Source organism: Callospermophilus lateralis, chromosome 1 (assembly GCF_048772815.1).
Source record: "Callospermophilus lateralis isolate mCalLat2 chromosome 1, mCalLat2.hap1, whole genome shotgun sequence".
In the NCBI taxonomy this organism is placed as follows: domain Eukaryota; kingdom Metazoa; phylum Chordata; class Mammalia; order Rodentia; family Sciuridae; genus Callospermophilus; species Callospermophilus lateralis.
Genome location: NC_135305.1, coordinates 215,794,829 through 215,815,713, shown reverse-complemented (window position 1 = coordinate 215,815,713; position 20,885 = coordinate 215,794,829). Strand labels below are relative to the sequence as shown.

The following is a 20,885-nucleotide window of genomic DNA, read 5'->3' as shown; positions in this document are numbered from 1 at the left end:
AAGGCAGAAAGGTTTGGTGACATGGCTAAAGGATGCCCTGTTGGAAAGGGGCCAAGAAGGCATTTCAGATGAGATCAGGTACTTTCAGGGTGGTATGGCTGTAGGCCCAAGAAGGCATTTCAATGCACGCCTCCTTGACTCCAAAGTCCTCAGTCTCTACGCTATACTGGTACTGACCTCTCTGAATGCTGTCTTTTTTTTTTTTTTTTTTTTTTTTAATTTTTAAAGTTTGTTCTAATTAGTTGTATGCTGACTTTTGCCTGGATGATTTGAATCTGGTTTTTCCTCACCTCCAGCTCATATTCCCTCACCTCCAGCTCATACCTGCCTCCAACATAGCTCCTCACCCCACCTACTTTTTTCCACCTGCCCAGCTTTCAATTCCCATCAGCAATCATCTGGGTCACAGCAGTCCAGCCAAGCAGCTCCCCAGTTCTGGTCCCTCTTCCTAGACACATTGTTTCCCCCTACAGGGGACAGAAGGCTCTTGTGAACCTTCTTGTCATGCCCCCTCTTCAAGAATCCTCCTTCGTAAGATCAAGGCCAGCCTGGGCAACACAGCAAGACTCTGTCTCAAAAAATAAAAAGCACTGGGGATGTAGCTCAGTGGTAAAGTGCTCTTGGGTTCAATCCCCAGGACCAAAAAACAAACCATAAACAAAAGCCAAGGTAACTAACAGGATACTACTACAATGGTCCAAACATTGTGGTGGACTGCACTCAGGTGGTCACACGTGGAATGTGAAAGAAAGCAAGGAGTCAAAGAGGAGGGGTAAGTGAGGGTGGGAAGAGGGAAAGGAAAAAAAAAAAAAAAAAGAAAACCAACAAGGCAAGGCAAGGGTGCAATGTCACAAACTTTCCTTTATAGGCGCCCACTGCTTGATCCTGATGTGAGCTTGGCATGTGGATTGCATTCTTTGTGTATTCTTGCACTGAAAAGTCAATAAGAAAAGGCTACCTTGGGGGAGCATGAATTCTGGGACTTCTGATTCTCTGTGCAGTCAGAATTGCACTGGCACCGTGGTCCTGAGCCTAAGGATAGCTGCTGAGGAAGAGCTGCAGGTGTGGGGTATGGGCAATAACATTTCACAATGCTCAGACAAGGGTGTAAAAACACCCTAATAAAACAGATCTGTTGTCAGGTGCTATGGTGCACACCTGTAAGACAGGAGAACAGGAGACAGGGGGATCAAGAGTTCCAACCCAGCGTTAGCAAAAGCGAGGCGCTAAGCAACTCAGTGAGACCCTGTCTCAAAATAGGGCTGTGGATGTGGCTCAGTGGTCCAGTGCTCCTGAGTTCAATCCCAGGTACCCCCCACCCCCCACCCCCCCAAAAAAAAACCCAAAAAACAAAAAGCCAGACCTGTCAAACAGATGTGTGTGTCTGAACTCCTGATAATTTCAAGCTGGAAGCATGCAAATGATTTTTTTTTTTTTTTGGTACGGAGATTGAACCCAAGGGGAGTTTTACCATTGAGCCATATCTCAGGCCTTTTTCAGTTTTTAAAACTCTCTTGTTAAGTTGCCCAGGCTGTGCTCAAACTTGTCCCTGTCTGAACAGCAAGAGAAACTAAGATTAGAGACATGTGCCACTGCACCTGGCTCTATCTATGTTATTGGGAATTGAACCCAGGGACACTTTATCACTGAGTTACATCTCTAGATCCATGTTTTTATTTATTTATGTATGTATTTATTTATTCATTTATTTTCTGTATCAAGGATTGAACACATAGGGCACTTAACTACTAAGCCACATCCCCAGCCCATTTTTGTATTTTATTTGGAGACAGGGTTTCACTGAGTTGCTTAGCACCTTGCTAAGTTGCTGAGGCTGGCTTGCAACTCCTGATTCTCTTGCCTCAGCTTCCCAAGCAGCTGGGATTACAGGCATGTGTCACGTGCCCAGGTCCATGGTTTTCGTTTATTTGCAGCAGGGATTGAACACTGGGGCGCTTAATCGCTGAGCCACATCCCCATCCCCTTCTATGTTTGATTTTGAGGCAGGGTTTCACTAAATTGCTGAGGGTGTTGCTAAGTGGCTGAGGCTGGCCTTGAACTGGCAATCCTCCAGCCTCAGCCTCCCAAGTTGCTGCAATTACAGACATGATTCAGCTTATTTCTGGGTTGGTGTCTTTTTCTCTATCAAGTTCTTTCAACAGGATATTAATCTCTGTCCTCAACCACACCTTGTGGCTTCAAGATCAGAACAAAGGCCCAGGCTTCATGCTCCATGGACCCTAATTTTGGTGAATACTCTCTTTTTAATATATTTTTAGTTGCAGATGGACACAATATTTTTACATAGTGCTGAGGATCAAAACCACAGGTGCTATATAAGGATTCTACCACCGAGGTGAAGTACAACTCCAGCCCCTGGTGAATTACTCTTAATATGTTTGGGCACTGAGCCTAGTTTTGGAGTCAGGCAGGAGGATCTGCCATTTGAACTACAGAGTGAGCAAGGAAAAGGAATTGTTCTCTAAAGCAGTGTGGTCATCCTATGTCCATCCTGAGATGAAAGGAAGGCAGCAGCAGTCTAGCTTTCAAGGGGAGTTCTGGGTATGATCAGGGACTCTCCTGTAATCTTCAAGGATGAGGAAGGCAATGGATGGAGGGGAGTGTTGTTAATGGGGTTGGCAGCACCCTCAATGGAGGACAGCAAGAGCAGGGGCTGGATTTGTCAAACTAATGAAGTGGGAAAAGCAGAAGGGGGAACAACCAGATGGCAGGGAGTGTCTTGTAAGGCAAGAAGATGATAAGAGAAGTGTGATACATATAGGGGACTGTTAATCCTGGGGCAGTGGAAATCAAGGACAGTGGTAGGAGGCTGGGTCAGGGTAGGGATGCAGGGAGGACAGAGGGCAGATGGCATCCTGCATCTTCTACCTTTTATGGTGGCCAAGGAGTAACATGGACAGGGAGCAATGCTGGATGTGGCTCATCAGTTTGGGCTGAAAACCTTTTACCAACCTGCACCCAGGGGATTTTTTGGGGGGAGGTATAAGGGATTCAACCCATGGATGCTTAACCACTGAGCTACAAAACCATCCCCCCTCAGCCTTTTTTGAGACAGGGTCTCACTAAGTTGCTTAGGATCTTGCTAAACTGCTGAGGCTGGCTTTGAACTTATGATCCTCCTGCCTCAGCCTTCTGAGTCACTGGAATTACAGGTGTGCAGCACCTTGCCTGTTCTTTTCTTGACATTTCTAACTCAGCCCAGTGGGTCTTTTAAAAGTGCGAGTTGGCCTGGCATAGTGGTGCAGGCCTGTAATTCCAACTACTCAGGAGGCTAAGTCAGCCTCAGCAACTTAGTGAGACCCTTCCTTGAAGTAAAATATAAAGGTCTGGGATGTAACTCAGTGGTAGAGCACTTACCTAGCATGAATGAGGCCCTGGATTTAAACTCCAGTATCAAAGAAAAAAGACTAGGAAGGATGGGGTGCCAGTCAATAGGTATCAATGACTGCTTTTTCAAGAACCTGCTCCTTGCCAGGTACTCAAGCAATTCCTTAAGGTTTGAATAACTACAGATTAGTCCTGGGCTCCTCCTGGAGGAGATTCTGGTTTGATCCAAGGTCTGTGCTTAAGACTGTGATCTACCTTCTCTTAAATGGGTTTGCAGGCCCCTTTGATGGGAGCTGCTTTATAGTAATAAGACATTCAACAGCATTTTCTTCAGAAGGAAAAAAAAACATAAAAGTTAGGAAAAGAAAACAATGAGAACAAAAATATTTTCTTCAGAAATGTTAACAGGAGGTTCTCTGAAAAAGGCCTATAGGCTTGGGAGTCAAAAAAACTAGAAACTATTCTTGTTCTGCCACTTGGTAGCGCTGTTAGTTTAGGCAAGTCCCCGAGACACAGCAAGTTCCTTCCAGTGTAAAAAAGAGGTATTGTTGGTCTTTCTTCAAATAAGATCATGTATGTTAAAAACAACTTAGGTTCTGTTATTACCATTCATTATCATCAGTTTCAAGGGAAACATCTGTAAGGTAGTGAATTTTATCTGAACACAAGACCCATTCAGGTTACCACATTTTTCTTTTTCTTTTTTTGTGGTGCTGGGGATTGAACCCAGAGCCTTGTGTATATGAAGCAAGCACTCTACCAACTGAGCTACATCCCCAGCCTCCACATTTTCTTTTAATCTAGAAGTTTATTTGAATGAGATGATCTCTGAAACACATCAAATGAACCAAAACTGTCAGAGGTATTCATCGTCTATTATTTGTGTGGAAAACATCAGTAATTCCTGTAGAGACAAAATTTTTACAATGGCTGCCAAGAGAAAGGAGTCCTGGGTGCCTAAGGGAGATTGACTTTACTCTTTCATCTTTTCGCCCATTTGACACTTCATATTATGTGAATATATGATCTACTAAAAATTCTTTAATCTCAGCCATACGGGGACAAGGCAAGATCTTATCTCAAAAAATAAAAAACACAAAATCTTAAGTAAAGTGTAAATAATACAAAAGCAGTAGGCACAGCAGGCATCCATTTGGGTAATCATATTTTTACACATTATGTTCTTAATAAAAGAACGTGTTCTTAAATATCATTTTGGGAGATTCATTCTGCACAAATAACTGTGCCGATGCTTTATTTTACTTTAACAAGATAGGAAGGTTCAGTGCCTTGGTCACACCAGGAACTCAAACCCAGGACAAGGACTTGATTCTACTTAAAAAAAAAAAAAAAAAAAAAAAAGAATTTAGAAACAAGATCTCGTTGTATTGCTTTGGGTCCTGCTAAGTTTCAGGCTGGCTTTGAACTCATGACCCTCCTGCCTTAGCCTCCCAAGCCACTGGAATTACAGGCATGTGCCACCGCACCTGAAGATCCATTATTAAAACGTTTTTGTTCGTTTCCCTACGTCCCCAAATCTTCTCACCTTCTTCAGCAACTTAAAAAAAAAAAGTATTTTTAGTTGTAATTGGATACAATACTTTTATTTTTATGCGGTGTTGAGGATCAAACCCAGTGCCTCACACGTGCGAGGGAACCGCTCTGCTACTGAGCTAAAACCCCAGATCCCTTAGCCAACTCTTTACTCCGAATCCTGAACCAAATAAGCATGGCATTTGTCATCTTTTTTTTTTTTTTTTTGCCATACGATTTATTTTTTGTCATACATGACAGCAGAATGTATTTTGACATATAATACATACATGGAATGTACATACATCAATTACATGTCTATTCTATTGCATCTGTCACCTTTCTAGCTATAAGCACTATTCCTGTTGAGCTCCCAAAGGACCCTGGACCTGAGCCGGGGTGTTTAAGTACATTCGGTTGTGAAGACTCGGCCACACAACGCTAGGAAGGTACCGGGTCACCAGTGCCTTTACTTTTGGGCGCAAGCGCACCCTGGCTAAACGTCCTGAGTCTCAGCCTGCCTCTTCAAAGAACCGCGCGGAGCCCCGCAGTGCCTTCTTCACCTGTGTGGCCCTGTCTGTCCAAACTGCCAAAGGGGTGGGAGGGCTGCAGGATCTCGCCAAACTCATCTCCCGTCTTTGGCGGCTCGGGGCGGGAAAGACCAGCGGGCTCTACAAGGAGGAAGGTTTTGAAACCAAAGAAGTGGGGCGCCCTGCAGCGCCGGTCTGGGCTTGATTTTCAAGATCGAGGGACTCGGTCCGGATTTTCCTCATACACATCTTTTCGTCTTCGTCTGCAGCAGAAGATGGGAAGAGCGCAGCCTCCCTCCACTGGAGGCCGAATCCCCACGGGACAGCGTTTCTAGCACAGAAGACACACATGTGCCAGACATTCGGAGGCATTTCCGTCTACGAACTCCTAGAGACCGACTAAGATGGGAGCCGCGCAGCCGCGGGAAGGTCCGGTCCCTCCGTGTATCACGTGGCAACAACTGCTCGAAAACCGCCATTGAAATAAAAAGGGTCGATCTTGTCACGTGACGCAGGCCTACCAATACAGAAAAAAAGAAAACGCCAAAATACTTGTCATATGGAAAAGGCTGCTTTTGCATTCGCAAGTGTCACGTGACAAAGCAAATACGTCAAAGGGGTGGGACCAGCACCAGAGACACGTGACCAGCCAGACTATATTCCCATCACGTGACCAGAACACACCTCCTTCTCTTTCCGCCCCTCCCTCTTATTACGGCTGGGCTTACGTCGAGAGAAAAGCGACGAAAGGGCGGGGCTTCGGCCGGTCACGTGCTCCCGCACCTCCCCGGCGCGCGCGCGCCCGCCCGCCCGCTCGCCCCCGGCCCCGGCTCCTCCTCCCTCCTCTTCTCGCCATTGCAGTTGGACTCAGCCGCCCGGCGCGCACCGCGTGGCTTTAGGGGGGAGACCCCGGTGGGCTGTGGCAGGAGGGAGGCGGCGGCGGCTGCGAACGGGGAAGGGGACGCCGACAAGGTAAGCGTCAGTGTGGCCGCGGCCAGGCCCACTCCCGCCTCTGCCCCTCCCCCCCGCCCGTTCTCCCTCTTAGCACAGTCCCAGTTGAGCGGTTGCGGTGACAAGGCTGGTGACGTCTGGTGCCTCTTGCTTGCTTTTGGCTCCCGGGTCCAGACATCCAATGCCTTTCTCTTTTGCCGGCCTCGCTCCCGCGCTCGGCCGTTACTCTCCCCCATTGTGCCGAAGAAACAAAATGGCGGCGGCGGTGGCGGCGAGGACCCAGTGCGCGCGCATCCTCCCCCCCACTTCGCGGCCCCTCGGCCCGCTTCGGCGCCTCTCGCGGGGGGTGCGCGCGCACTGGACCCTCGGATGCCGCCTCTCCCGGGCCGGGCTTTGTCTGTCGCTGCGCTGGGCGCACGCGCGCACGTGCCTAGAGCACACACCCCCTCCGGTTCTGAGCATCCTGGCAGGGACCGACCCCCCCTCTGCTTTTTCACCTTCTCCTCCTCTTTGTCCCAGGCTCTTTCTGGGTTCCTGGAGGGTCACAGGTTTCTAAGGCGGGAAACGTCGCCTCCATTGTCCTCACAGGGTGAGGAGAGACGGATTCCCCCTTAACGTAAACCTTTTCTCTAGACCTATTACGGAGGAATCCTTTGTGGGTTCGTCGTGTCCCCAAATCTCGGGTCCAGAGGCCTCCACGAGGTAGTGGCCAAACTTAGGATTTAAGATGACTCGTTCTTTAGATCAGGGGGGTTTTCATTGCTGTTGAATGTTTTCCAGATTGTTTAGGATTAGCATCCCACCCCCAAACGGAGATGTGATTCTTGGGGACTGTTATCTGCAAAACTGGGACCCAAAACTGGGACCCAAACCTGCGTTCTTAAATCCTTTTCTACCTTTATTTTCTCAAGTAGCTGACGAGTTGAGATTCTTGAGGTTAACCATGAGGTTCTAATCCAGTTAATCTGCTACCTGGATGAATTATTTGTGCTATATGATGACCTGCATGTACTTCCGCTGTTCATTGACCAAATTTGGGAAGAGTAAGCTTACTTTTCTCACTATTTCCAAAATTGCTTGCAAGTTGCTATTTAGGGACATGATGGATCAACAAGAAAGTATCATTTTTCGGTGATAAACCTTCCTTTTCTGGACACAGGTACTTCAGTGATTCTGAATCTTTCTGGTTGTTCAAGATTTTGTGGTCTCTACAGTGAGTGGTATGATAGCATATTTAGGGTCTAGGAAAATGAGACTTGCTATCTGAATGTAGGACTTAAAATTTAGGATTTTACACTGTCTTTTCCTCAGGTATTTGTGATTGGGACCCTCCATGGATTGCTCACAGTGCTGCCACCATGCTTTGTGTGTCCTCTCCTGGGATATAGCCACCATATCAGACTGTGAAGAAAGTGTGTAGACCTGAGCCTCATGTACAGCTGGAAAGAGGAAGGGAAAAGGCCTAGGAAGCTGACAGGTGTTACTGAACCTGCCCAGTAGTGCTGGGGCTTTGCATTTAAGCTGTCTCTTGGCTGTTTGGAGAGCCCCAGCACCCTGAGATTTGTGAATGGAATGGAACAAGCCCTAGTGTTTTCTGCAGTATTTTATTGCTCCGATTGGAGGCTAGTGATTACTTACTTCCAAGGCTTGCCCTTGCAAACACTGGATGCTGACTTATCAGAGCCTCTGTCTTCTAGGAGCTTGGACATCATATTCTTTTTGTAGCTGAAAGGTGCCTGATTTACAGTTTTTGTTTCTCCTGACATCACTTGTTTATGTACATAACTTTAGAACCTATAAGCAAGAATTCGTTTAGCTTGTTCTAGTTTCACAGGCTTATTGTATTCCTGATTGTGAAGAATCTAAATTTGTTGTTACTTATTTTTCTTCCTTTTTGTTTTTAATCCTGTATTGGGGTTTGAACCTAGGTCTTATGATAGGCAAATATTCTATCACTTAGGTCCTGATTTTTCTTTAATTCTTCCTGTCCAATAACACATTGACAAGAGCAGCTACTAAGACTTTGATCTCACAGATGTGCTTTTTTTAGGATCTCTGGATAAGGCTTTCAGGTAGGACCAGGTGGAGCCAGTGCTGGGAAATGGGCCTTCTGTCAGTTGATCTTTTTCCTTTGGGTAAACCATAGGCAGCATCTTTTCTGACTTTAGGCTCTAGAAAGATGTAGAATTTAGAATTTTTTTTTTTTTTTCCCCTGAAAAAGGCATTAGATGTTTTCTTTGGGGTGAGGCAGCTCTCTTTTACCTCTTTCACCCTTCTTTCAAGTGCCTTCCAGTCACCCTTCATGGCTTCATGGGAGTGATTTCTTTCCCCAAGAAACTTGAATTTTTATAAGCCTCTTGGCCTTGGTGTCCTGCTACATTTTGTCAGCAAGTTAAGTCCACCTTTTGCAGTTGTGAAAGATGGGTAATGTCACCATCTAGTGTTAGCATGAATGGCCTAGGAACTTAGGGGATCCCTTTATTTTGATCTTGCTTTGATTGAAACTTCTCAGCAATTTGTTTTTTTTTCTAGGTTTTGTATATTGGGCGCCTTGTATTTTAGCAAAGTCCCAAGAGAAAGAGATTTGGTTACTGTTAACAGTGGTTTGGAGTTACAGGCAACACAGTGAGTGAAGTGGGCTTTGGGCTCTATAATGATGATGTGGACTTCAGTTTTCTGCTGTAGCATTTGGCGGTTTTATCCAAAATAAGTAGGTTATCTCTCTGCTTTAATATTTAGAGTAAGTGCTGAAATCATAGTGAAGGCAGATGTGTGTAAGGGAACCTTGTATTTTTAAAAATTGTCTATGGTAGGGGCTGGGATTTTGGCTCAGCAGTAGAGCGCTCGCCTAGCATGGGCGGGACCCGGGTTCAATCCTCAGCACCACATAAAAATAAAATGCATTGTGGTGTGTCCATCTACACCAAAAAATAAATATTTTTTAAAAAATTGTCTTTGGTGGTTACCTTTTTTCCTCAGACAACACAGAGGTAATCCCTTCATAAATAACAATTGGAAATTTAAACATTTTAAGTAAGTGCTGTTTTTTAGATGTCTTGAGAAATATCCAGTTGAAAAAATTTTTTTCCTGTTGCTCATAAAATGTCTAACAGGGCTGGGGTTGTGGCTCAGTAGTAGAACACTTGCCTGGCATGTGCGAGGCACTGGGTTTGATTCTCAGCACTGCATGTAAATAAATGAATAAAAGATCCATCAACATCTGAAAAACAATGTCTATGTAACAAAGACTGAAAATGTAACTGTGTATGTTGATGGGAATGGAACTCAGGGGCCCATTGAATCTGAGGCAAGTGCTCTGCCCAAAGATGTAACTAGTTTTAAAACCAAAATGTGTATACTACCTAAGGGCCATGTTCTTTAGACCATTTATGATCACCAGGGATCATTTGGTTAAGGAGTTGAATGTATCTTTTTTATTAAAGTGAGTAAACTTGCTTCAGATTATTTTTACAATTTTAGTAATAATGAGTATGACCCTTCTGGCAATTTGAAACACATAATTTGTCTTGAACTTGCCAAAAAGCTGTCTGTCTTTTCTTTTCTTTTTTTTTTTTTTCTCTTTTGCAGAAATCTCTGAGCTGTATCCCCAGCTCTTGTTATTCTATTTTGATACAGGGTCTTACTGATTGCTCAGGGTGGCCTTCAACTATTGGGCTCAAGTAATCCTCCTGCTTCTGTCTCCAGTAATTTATAATTTATTTAAAAAAATCTAACCCAGGGCTGGGGTTGTGGCTCAGTGGTAGAGCACTTGCCTAGCATGTATGAGGCACTGGATTCGATTCTCAGCACCACATATAAACAAACAAAGATTCATCAATAACTAATTAAAAAACATTAAAAAAAACTAACCCATGAACATCTGTAATCTCACCTACTCTGGAAACTAAGGCAGGTGCTTCAGGAATCGAGGCGCTCATGGCCAGCCATAGACTCAATATTAAGGGAAAAAAATGTCAAAAACATGGAAACAAACAGCTCAGGTTCATAGGAGAATTTAATAATCATTTGATCCATAGGTACAGTGCAGTATCTTCATAGGAGGGAATAATTGTTGACCAGTAAAATGTGGAGGTTCTGTGGACTGCCTAGTGATGATAACTACAGTTTCGCAAAGCAAACTGTATAAACTAACAGAAGGGGAGAGCAGGAATTAAATGAATGTTGGTGAAATTACTTAAGTCTTTTTCTTTTAATTTTGGGGGTTGAACCCAGAAGTGCTATACCACTGAGTCACATCCCTGTCCTTTTTTTTTTTTATTTTTTAGTTGTAATTGGAAACGATACCTTATTTCACTTATTTATTCTTAGGTGGCGCTGGGGATCGAACCTAGGGTCGTGCATGTGCAAGGCAAGCTCTCAACCCCAGCTCCCCCAGCCCTTTTTGTGTTTTGAGACAGGGTCTCACCAAGTTGTTTAGGGTCTTGCTGAGTTGCTGGGATTACAGCTTCTTCCTCTGCACACCATATGAGTCTCTTTAATCCCCCCCCCCACTTATTTATTTATTTATTTTTTAATATTTGTTTTTTAGTTGTAGTTGGACACAATAGCTTTATTTATTTTTATGTGGTGCTGAGGATCGAACCCAGGGCATTGCACGTGGTATGCAAGCGCTCTACCCCTGAGCCACAACCCTGCCCCCAAATTATTTATTTTTTTTGCAGTGCTGGTAACAGAACCCAGAGCCTCAAGTTTGCTAATAAGCATTTGCTGTACTACTGAGCTAACCCTCAGGTCTGCTTTTTAAAATCCAAGGTTGCAACTTGGAAAACGGTTTAGCAGTTTTTTATAAAACTGAACTGGCAACTGGGACTGAGGTGGTAGCTCAGTGGTAGATTACTTGCCTAGCATGTGCAAGGCCCTGGGTTCAATCCCCAGCACCCCAAAATACTAACTAGCTACTACTATGTGATGGAGCAATTACACTCTTGAAAACATACATATTCATAGTAGCTCTAAGAGTCACGATCTGGGGGCTGGGGTTATGGCTCAGCAGTAGAGCATTCGCCTCGCATGTGCAAGGCCCTGGGTTTGATCCTCAGCACCACATTAAAAACAACAACAACAACCCAGATGTCCTTCAGTATGTGAATGGTTAAACAAACACTAGCACATGCATCCTGGTGAATATTATTTAGCAACAAAAGAAGAACTCTGTTGAGTGAAATAAGAAAATATGAAAGGTTACTTAGACTATAATACCATTTATATGCCATTCTCTGTGTGTGTGCTGAGGATTGAACCCAGGGCCTTGCACATGCTAGGCAAGGTGCATGGTAAGAACTTGCTTTACCACTGAGATAACACCCTCATTCCTCTGTGACTTTTTTTAATTTTTGGTATCTGGGATTGAACCCAGGGTGCTTAACTACTGAGCCACATCCCTAGCTCTTCTTACTTTTTATTTTGAGACAGTCTCACTAAGTTGCTGTGGGTTTCACTAATTTGCTGAAGTTGATCTCCAATTTGCTTTCCTCCTGCCTCAGCCTCCTGAGTCACTGGGATGATAGGCCTGTGCAGCCATGTCCAATTTTGTGCTGACATTCTTAAAATGACAAAATACAAAATGGTTGATTGGATTAGTGGTTGCCAGGGGCTAGGGAGTTGAAAAGGCTAGAGAAGGTTGAAAAGTGGATTTAAGCACAGAGCAGCAGGAGGGATCCTTGTGTCGTGGGGGCATTTTCTATACTTTTGACTGTTTCAGTGTCTTATAGTGTTTAAGCTATTGTGCTGTAATATTTTTGCAAGGCCACTGGAGGAAAAGAGCAGTGTATTTTTTTTTTTTTTTGGTAATACGAAAGATTGAACCTAGGTCCTAGGGGCCTGGACCACTAAACTACATCTGTAGCCCTTTACATTTTTATTATTTATTGGTACCAGGGATCAAACCCAGGGTTGTTTTAGAACTGAGCTACATCCCCAGCCCTTTTTTTATTTTTTATTTTGAGATGGGGTCTTGCTAAGCTGCTGAGCCTGGTCTCTTGGTTCAGCCTCCATAGTCACTGGAATTACACACGTGTCACCACTTGACACTAAAAATGGAAGGAAATAAACTTGAAGGGGATAGTCCTTTAAATAGAAAATATTAGAAGTAGTTTATTCCTAATCTTTTTTAAAAAAATTATCTTTATGTGATGTTGAGGATTGAACCTGTGCCTCACACATGTGAGGCAGGCAGGCGCTCTACCTCTGAGCTATAGCTCCTATTCCTAACTTTTGACCTGTTGGTCAGTAGAAACATTGTTGCAGGCAGAACCAGGAACAATTGAGTTATACTTTAAATTTGTGGTGGATTATTCAATTTCTCAAGAGTAGCACAGAATTTAGATTAGCATCATCTGGCTGGGTTGATTTGTATAAAATTGCTTTCCATATGTTCTTGATGATGTGAAACTATAAAAAGTTTAAGGAATCACTGAGAGTAGCTCGTTTGTATCATTTTACTTCAGAGCCCAAGGATGGGCTAGCTTTAGAGACATCCAGAAGCTGGCTTGAGTCCATGCAAATTTTAAAACCTAATTCAGTCTTTTTAAGATGGATATCCACTTCAAGACCATCCCCCAGAGTCACTGGGAAGGCTTTTAAGATTTTGTGAAACACGGTGGCAAATAGGTGGGCCATGCCTGTTTATTCATTCTCCAAACATTTGTTGCTAAGTGTGCCAACTTGGGTATGCTTTTTCCCAGCTGCAAGTTCCTTGAACTTCATATTGTAGTCAGTGAGGTTAGGAAGAAGGCTATCACATCCTAGGCATAAAGGTTTTGTGGTTTTACATCTTACTCTGCATGCTGTGGGTGGGCTGGTTTCAGGAACAAAAGAAAGATACCAGTTCACTTACCACTTTTACCTGCCTTGCCCCCCCCCCCCCCTTCATGAGGCTAGTCTTGCTAGTGCCAAGCTGAGTCATGACCATGGTTACAGGAGCAGCTTTTGTGGAGGTAGATTGCTAGGGGGCAATGGAGGCTTGTGTATAGGTGGGTGCTGTGGGCTTCCCTCCTTTATTGTTCATTCCTTAAATATCTCTTGAGAAGGAGATTGGTGCTCACCTTGAAGACTCTGGAGTCAGTTCATGAGATGGAATCCCTGGTGTTCAAGGCCAGGTCAGCTGTCTTTTTTTTTTTTGTACACAATACATTTATTTTTATGTGGTGCTGAGGATCGAACCCAGGACCTTGCACACGCTACGGTGAGCTCTCTACCACCGAGCCACAACCCCAGGCCCATGTCAGCTGTCTTGACTGACAGATCTGGAGTCAAAACTAGATCTTTTTTTTTTTATTATTATTATGATGTCATTTTATTTTATTTTTTAAATTTTTTATTTATTTTTTAGTTTTTGGCAGACACAGCATCTTTGTATGTGGTGCTGAGGATTGAACCGGGGCTGCACACATGCCAGGCGAGTGTGCTACTGCTTGAGCCACATCCCCACCCCCAAAACTAGATCTTGATGCTAGTTTTGTTGACTTGCAAAGAAGAATAGCTCGAGTCCTTTAAATAGAAAATATTAGAAGCAGTTTATTCCTAATCAGTTAATGAGTACTCTTACTTGCTTTGTTCCTCTGATTCAGAACGCATCACCACAGTGACCTGGTCTAAAGAAGGAGGGCCCAGGGATCAATGGACTATAGGCAGGCCAGGTGTGGTGGCCATACCAGCTGAATAGAGCCTAGTGATTCACTTCAAGGGTCCTGTGGTGCACCTGTCTACTGGAGGAGAGGATGAAGTGAGGCAGCCCCCTGTAGCCAAGACTCACCTACGTTCTGTTCAACAGGGAACACAGCAGACAGAAAACTTACATATGCAGGCTCTTTTTTTTTTTTTTTTTTTTTTTTTGGTACCAGGGATTGAACTCAGGCACTCAACCCCTGGTCCACATCACGTCCCCAGCCCTATTTTGTATTTTATTTAGAGACAGAACAGAGTCTCACTGAGTTGCTTAGCACCTCACCAAATTGCTGAGGCTGGCTTTGAACTCGAGTTTCTCCTGCCTCAGCCTCCTAAGTAGCTGGGATTACAGGTATGCACACTGTGCCTGGCCAGGCCACTTATGTGAAGATGTGTTTCTGGGGCATGTGCTGTGCTTGAGGCATGTTAATAGATGGTGGGGTTCTTTTTTCTGTTTTTATTCTCTATTTGGGAGTGAATCCAAAGGTGCTTTGCCATTGAGTACATCTCCAGCCCTTTTCAGATTTTTTTTTTTAAGAGGGGGAGAGAGAGAATTTTAATATTTATTTTTTTAGTTTTCGGTGGACACAACATCTTTGTATGTGGTGCTGAGGATCGAACCCGGGCCGCACACATGCCAGGTGAGCGCACTACCGCTTGAGCCACATCCCCGGCCCCCTTTTCAGATTTTGAGACGAGAGTCTTGCTAAGCTGCCCATGTTGGTCTCAAACTTTGTGATTCTTCTGCCTCAGCCTCCCTAGCAGCTGGGATTACAGATGAGAGTCAGCTGCACCTGTATATGGGGTGATATTTTGACTCAGTGAATGTCATTCCCTACTGGTGGAAGAGTGGTTTTCTATTCAGGATCCTTGCTGCCTGTCAAATGGTATTTTTAGAGGTTTTGCATCAGCTGGGGGGTGGGTGGGCAATGTTTTCTCTTGCTTTTAACAATACTCAGAATATAGTGTAGCATTTAAAAAAAAATATCTATGGATTAAGGGATTTGTATAAATTTAATGTGTTAACCATTTTAATTGTCTTATGTTTAAACATATTTATAACACTGTTAGAAAGAGAAAATAAGAGAAGGGTGACAAAAGTGAGCACCTACCTTTACACACATCTCCGGTTATGCTATTGACGTTTTTGTGTGTGTGCTGGGGATTGAACCTAGGGCCTTGTGCATGCTAGACAAGCTGTGTACCAACTGAGCTATATCCCCAGCTCATTGATTAAGCCTGTGTTTCACACCTTGTCCACTATCTGTATAGTCTATTTATCCTTTAGTAATTTCACTTTTTTTTAAAATATTTTTTTAGATATGCGTGGGCACAATATCTTTTTTTTTTCCTTTTTTTAAAGGGGGGAGAGAAATTTTTTTTAGTATTTATTTTTTAGTTTTCGGTGGACACAACATCTTTATTTTATTTTTATATGGTGTTGAGGATCAAACCCAGCACCCCGAGCATGCCAGGTGAGCCTGCTACCGCTTGAGGCACATCCCCAGCCAGGGCACAATATCTTTATTTATTTGTTTATTTTTAAAAGAGAGTGAGAGAGAGAATTTTAATATTTATTTTTTAGTTATCGGCGGACACAACATCTTTGTATGTGGTGCTGAGGATCGAACCCGGGCTGCACACACGCCAGGCAAGTGCACTACCACTTGAGCCACATCCCCAGCCCACAATATCTTTATTTTGTTTTTTTATTTTTATATGGTGCTGAGGACTGAACCCGGGTCTCACACATACGAGGCGAGCGCTCTACCACTGAGCCACAACCCAGCCTAGTTACTTTACTTTTTATGGTATATTTCAATCTAAATAGCAGCACAAAGTTGAAGTCTTCCCTCTGTGGCTTAGCTGGAGTTATTTTTTGTTGGGGAGTGCTACTGGGGATTGAACCCAGGGGTGCTTTACCACTTAGCTATAATCCCCATCTTTTAAAATTTTATTTTGAGGCAGGGTCTCATCAAGTTGCCCAGCTTTCAACTTGTGCTTCTCTTACCTCAGTGTCCCAAGTAGCTGGGTTTATAGGTATGCAGCATTGTGCTAGCTGTTTCAGTAGGTTTTTAGGCAATTATTGTTCTTTTTCTTTATCTCCTCTCTTCCTTCTGCCCTACCTCACTCCTACCACCCCAGTACTGGGGAATGAACATAGGGGTGTGCACTACCACTGAGCCACATCCCCAGCTCTTTTTTTTATTATTATCTGATACTGGGGATAGAACTTATGTGCTCAACCACTGGATCATATCCTCAGCCCTTTTTTTTCCCTTTCTTTTTTTGTTGGGACACAATATATTATTTATTTTTATGTGGTGCTGAGCCTCAAACCCAGGACCTCGAACATGCTAGGAGAGTGCTCTACCGCTGAGCCACAACCCCAGCCCCCTTTCTTAATTTTTGAGACAGTGTCTTGCTAAGCAGTTTAGGACCTCAGCCTCTCAAGACACTGGGATTATAGGTGTGTGCCACCATACCAAATCTTTTTTTGTTTTTTATTCTGAGACAGGTCTTCCTAACTTGCCTGAGCTGGCTCAAATTTGCCAATCCTCCTGCCTCAGCCCCCAAAGTGATGGGGGATTACAGGTGTGTGCCACTGTGGCTGCCTCCTCCCCCTCCCCCCACCCCTGCCTTTTAAAGTTATGTACAGATCTTGAGTGTGCTCTTTAGTGGGTTTTGACCAGTGCATCATCCTAAAAAGCCCTCTTAGGCTCCTTCCCAAAGTGGTTCCTACCCCTATCCCCACTCATGGTTCTGAATTTTTTTCTAGTGTTCATTAGTTTTGCCTTTTCTATAACTACTTTAAGAGATTGTGCCATTGAGCCACAATCCCTGCTGTTTTTTTTGGTGTGTGGGGGGTACTAGGATGAACTAATGGGCATTCAGCCACTGAGCCACATCCCCAGCTCTATTTTGTATTTTGTTAGAGACAGGGTCTCACTGAATTGCTTAGCGCCTCACCAAGTTGCTGAGGCTGGCTTTGAACTTGTGATCCTCCTTCCTCAGCCTCCCAAGCCCCTGGGATTACAGGCGTGCACCACCATGCCTGGCCCCAGCCCTTTTTCGTACTTTATTTTGAGACAGGGTCTTATTGAGTTACATAGGGCCTCAGCCCCCTGAGCTGTTGGGATTACAGGCATGCACCACCACACCCAGCTTAGAACTTTTTGGAGATGGAAATATTATTCATTTTGGTTCTCAGTTATACAGAACAGTTATAGGAGCCCTCACAAATCAGTTCCCATGCCTTCTGGGAGCCTGTATTAGTTTCTAACACTTGTGTATTTTCTGACAATGCAGTATGACCCTGGCTCACCCTACCGGGTGTGTTCCTGTTTCAGTCAACTTACTTCTCCAAGGAAGTTGTTTTAAACTAACAGTCTTACAAACCCATTAATAAAAGGGTCTTAGCCTTAATCTTGCTGTAAAGTCTGTTCAAGATCTGTAGTGGAGGCAGACTTTGAGGTGAAGAGATGGTACTGTGTTTCATGAACCTTAGTGCCTGGCATGATCTTGCACCTGGAAGGAAGGAATGATTTTCTCCTTTAGGATGTTCGAGATGGTCAAGTTTTTAGGAATGGTACCAGTTGGCCTTACCCATCATTGTCTCAACATCTATAGCCCAAGGCCTGGCACAAAAGAAAGGTGCATACTAAATACTTTTTCAATAAACAGAGTGGGTTTTTTTTTTAGTTGTAGGTGGCCTTTATTTTGTTTGTTTATTTTTAGAGTTGGGCCCAGTGCCTCACACATGCTGGGCAAGTGCTCCTCTACTACTGAACCACAACCCCAGCTCAGTAAATAAATAGGGTTTCTTCCTCATCATATTGATGATATTGCAGCATAGATAAGACCAAGCCTGGTGGCCATGTGACAGGACTTGGGAGACTGTCACAGTTTATCATGTAGCTCAGGTGTCTCTTTGTGCCTGTCAGAAAACAGGCTGTGTTTGTTTCGTTTTTTAGTTTATCTGCCATGTCTGCACCTTTGTAGAGGTTTTTTAAGTTTACTCTGCGTTAAAAATGAAACTGGGCTGGGGTTGTGGCTTACTGGTAGAGCGCTTGCTTGCCTAGCATGTGTGAGGCACTGGGTTCCATCAGCATCACAAAAATTAAAAAAAAAAAAAGGTATTGTGTCCATCTACAATTAAAAATTATTTAAATAAAACTGTCATGGGGACTGGGGATGTGGCTCAAGCGGTAGCGCGCTCGCCTCGCATGCGTGCGGCCCGGGTTCGATCCTCAGCACCACATACAAACAAAGATGTGTGTCCGCCGATAACTAAAAAAAAATAAATATTAAGATTCTCTCTCTCACTCACTCTCTCACTCTCTTTTAAAAAAAAAAAAAAAACAACTTGTCATGGCGGGGCTCAGCAGTAGAGCGCTCGCCTAACACGTTCGAGGTGCTGGGTTCGATCCTCAGCACCAAATAAAAATAAGTAAGTCATTGTGTCCAACTACAACTAAAAAAAAATTTTAAAAAACAGTCATGGAGGGGCTGGGGTTGTGGTTATTGGTAGAACACTTGTCTAGCACATGTGAAGCAGTGGGTTCAATCCTCAGCACCACATGAAAACAAATAAAATAAAGGTATTGTGTCTGTCTACAACTAAAAAAAAAGCTGTCATGTGGGCCTGGGTTGTGGCTTGGTGACATAGCACTTGCCTTGCACATGTGAGGCACTGGGTTTGATTCTCAGCATCACATAAAAATGAATAAACAAAATAAAGATATTTTTAAAAAACCGTCATGGAACTTTTAAAACATGCACAAGCGAACCCCAGTATATCCATCTCCCAGCTTCAGCAGCTGTCAACTCCCATAGTCTTTGAAACCAGGGGAACTTTACTATTGAGCTACAGTCTCCAGTCCTTTTATTTTTTTGGTATTGGTGATTGAACCCTGGGGTGCTTTACCACTGAGCCACTTCCCTAGCCCGTTTTTCTTTTTATTTTGATACAGGGTCTGTCTAAGTTGTTAAGGGCCTTGTGAAGTTGCTGAGGCTGTGAAGTCTACCTCAGCTCAGACCTTTTAATTTATTTTTTTGGGTCTAGGGATTGAACCCAGGCGTCTTAAACATTGAGCTACATCTCTGTTTATTTTTTTTTAATTTTGAGACAGGGTCTGTTGAGGCTGGTCTTGAATTTAGGATTCTCTTTCTGCAGTCTCCTGAGTAACTGGGATTATAGGTATGTGCCACCTTGTCTGATAGGTTCATATGTTTTTAATAATTTTTTTTTTTTTAATCGACTCCTCCCCCTTATCCTTTCCTGTATTGGGGCTTGAACTCAGAGGCGCTCTACCACTGAGCCGTATCATCAACTCTTTTCAATCTGAAATAAGGTCTCAGTTGCCTAAGCTGGCCAGGTATTTCATCCTCCTTTCTGGAATATTTTAGGGTGAATACTTGGCATGTAATAAATGTATCTGAAATATGTATAAAATAGATAATGATGTTCTTTCCAAACATGACCCTAGTATCATATGTTTCTAGTTGAAAGATTATTCATTATTACAGGATACACTTGGGCGTGCAGTTTGCTCATCACTTAATCTGCTTCAGCTGGTAATGTAGATTTTTTTTGGGAGTACAATTTGGTCTTTTTTCCCCCCCAGTAGTTACAGATAAGCAGCATGCTTAGGCAAGCGCTCTGCCACTGAGGTACGGCTCCAGCTCCAAGTTGGTATTATTTTTGAGGGATTTTTATCATATACTTTTTGTAGGTTGACTCCTGTAATTTTCATAGTCTCCCTGCATAGAGTAAAGGGACTACCTCCATGCTGCAGCTGTAGGGAGGAAGCTGCACTGAAACTGTTCAAGAGGACACAGCTAGTGGCTGAGGGCACAGGGTTTCAGGCTCAGGTTTGTGTGGAAGCTTCCACTTGATTGAGTGGCTCACCAAGGGTCCAGGCCCAGGGAGCAGCTAAGCCTCAGACTTGATCTCCCACTTTTCCCACCCTGTGCTCCCTCTGTTGTTCCTTTATCCCTCTCCTCTCATGAAGACTTTAACCCTCCTACATCCTGTTGCTTGACTCTGTGAGGGTATCACCCACTGTTTTTCCCTAGGTGTTAAGGTTTAGAAACTTATGTGTTTGTAATTGGAATTGCTAGATAGTCCTGAAGCAACATGAGAAATTCTTGATTTGGTCAGTTATGTTAGGATTTGTTCGTGAAACTGCTTGCTGTTTGTATGATTGAGGGGGAAGGTGGAGTCATCTGGTCTGTGGATGGCTGTTGTTTACTTCTTTGGAAGATTTCAGTATGGGCAGACTGTTTGCAAAGAGCAGGAATTGAGTAGGTTGTAGTTGGCATGTTATTTAGTAGAGACCAGAATTGTAATTATAGCCACTTTTATTGTGAAGACTTACATTGTCTGTTTTCGTTTGTCTCAATCTCTCTAGAGTTGAGCCCAAAGGAATACCACTTGATGTAGTTGTCATATGTGCCTGTTAATTTTTTAGAAGGTCTTTGCTTTTTATAAAACAGAAGCCTTTTGACTCACTCTCGTGCTTGTTTTCCTTCTTTTTAGCACATTTAAGGCCTAGAGCGCTTCTAAAGCTCTTTTTTCTTTTTTAAGCACCAAGATTTTGATGAGCTTTTTTGCTTTTTACTGTTTTTTACTGTTTTTTTTTTTTTTTTTTTTGCAGGCTTGTTAATATTCTTCTATATATATTTTAGTCCTGTTGATAGAACCCAGGGCTTCTAAGCATGTGCTCTACCACTGAGCCATACTTATAAAAATTGGTAGACTTGGGGGGCTGGGGATGTGGCTCAAGCAGTAACGCGCTCACCTGGCATGCACGGGATGCTGGGTTCGATCCTCAC

The 20,885-nt window shown here is 43.6% G+C and overlaps 1 protein-coding gene across 8 annotated transcripts in view; it reads left to right on the top strand.

Moving 5' to 3' along the window:
* The first annotated feature begins 6,219 nt into the window (after window positions 1-6,219).
* The window catches only part of Ilf3 (interleukin enhancer binding factor 3), a 33,966-nt gene continuing 19,300 nt past the window's right edge, over window positions 6,220-20,885 (top strand). For 7 of the 8 annotated variants that reach the window (XM_076848794.2, XM_076848810.2, XM_076848787.2 and 4 more), the window contains exon 1: window positions 6,220-6,383. The gene's annotated coding sequence lies outside the window, so the exon portion shown is untranslated. Of the gene's footprint in view, window positions 6,384-14,623; window positions 14,690-20,885 lie in introns of all 8 variants that reach the window. The other variant, XM_076848779.2, reaches the window with a different exon arrangement.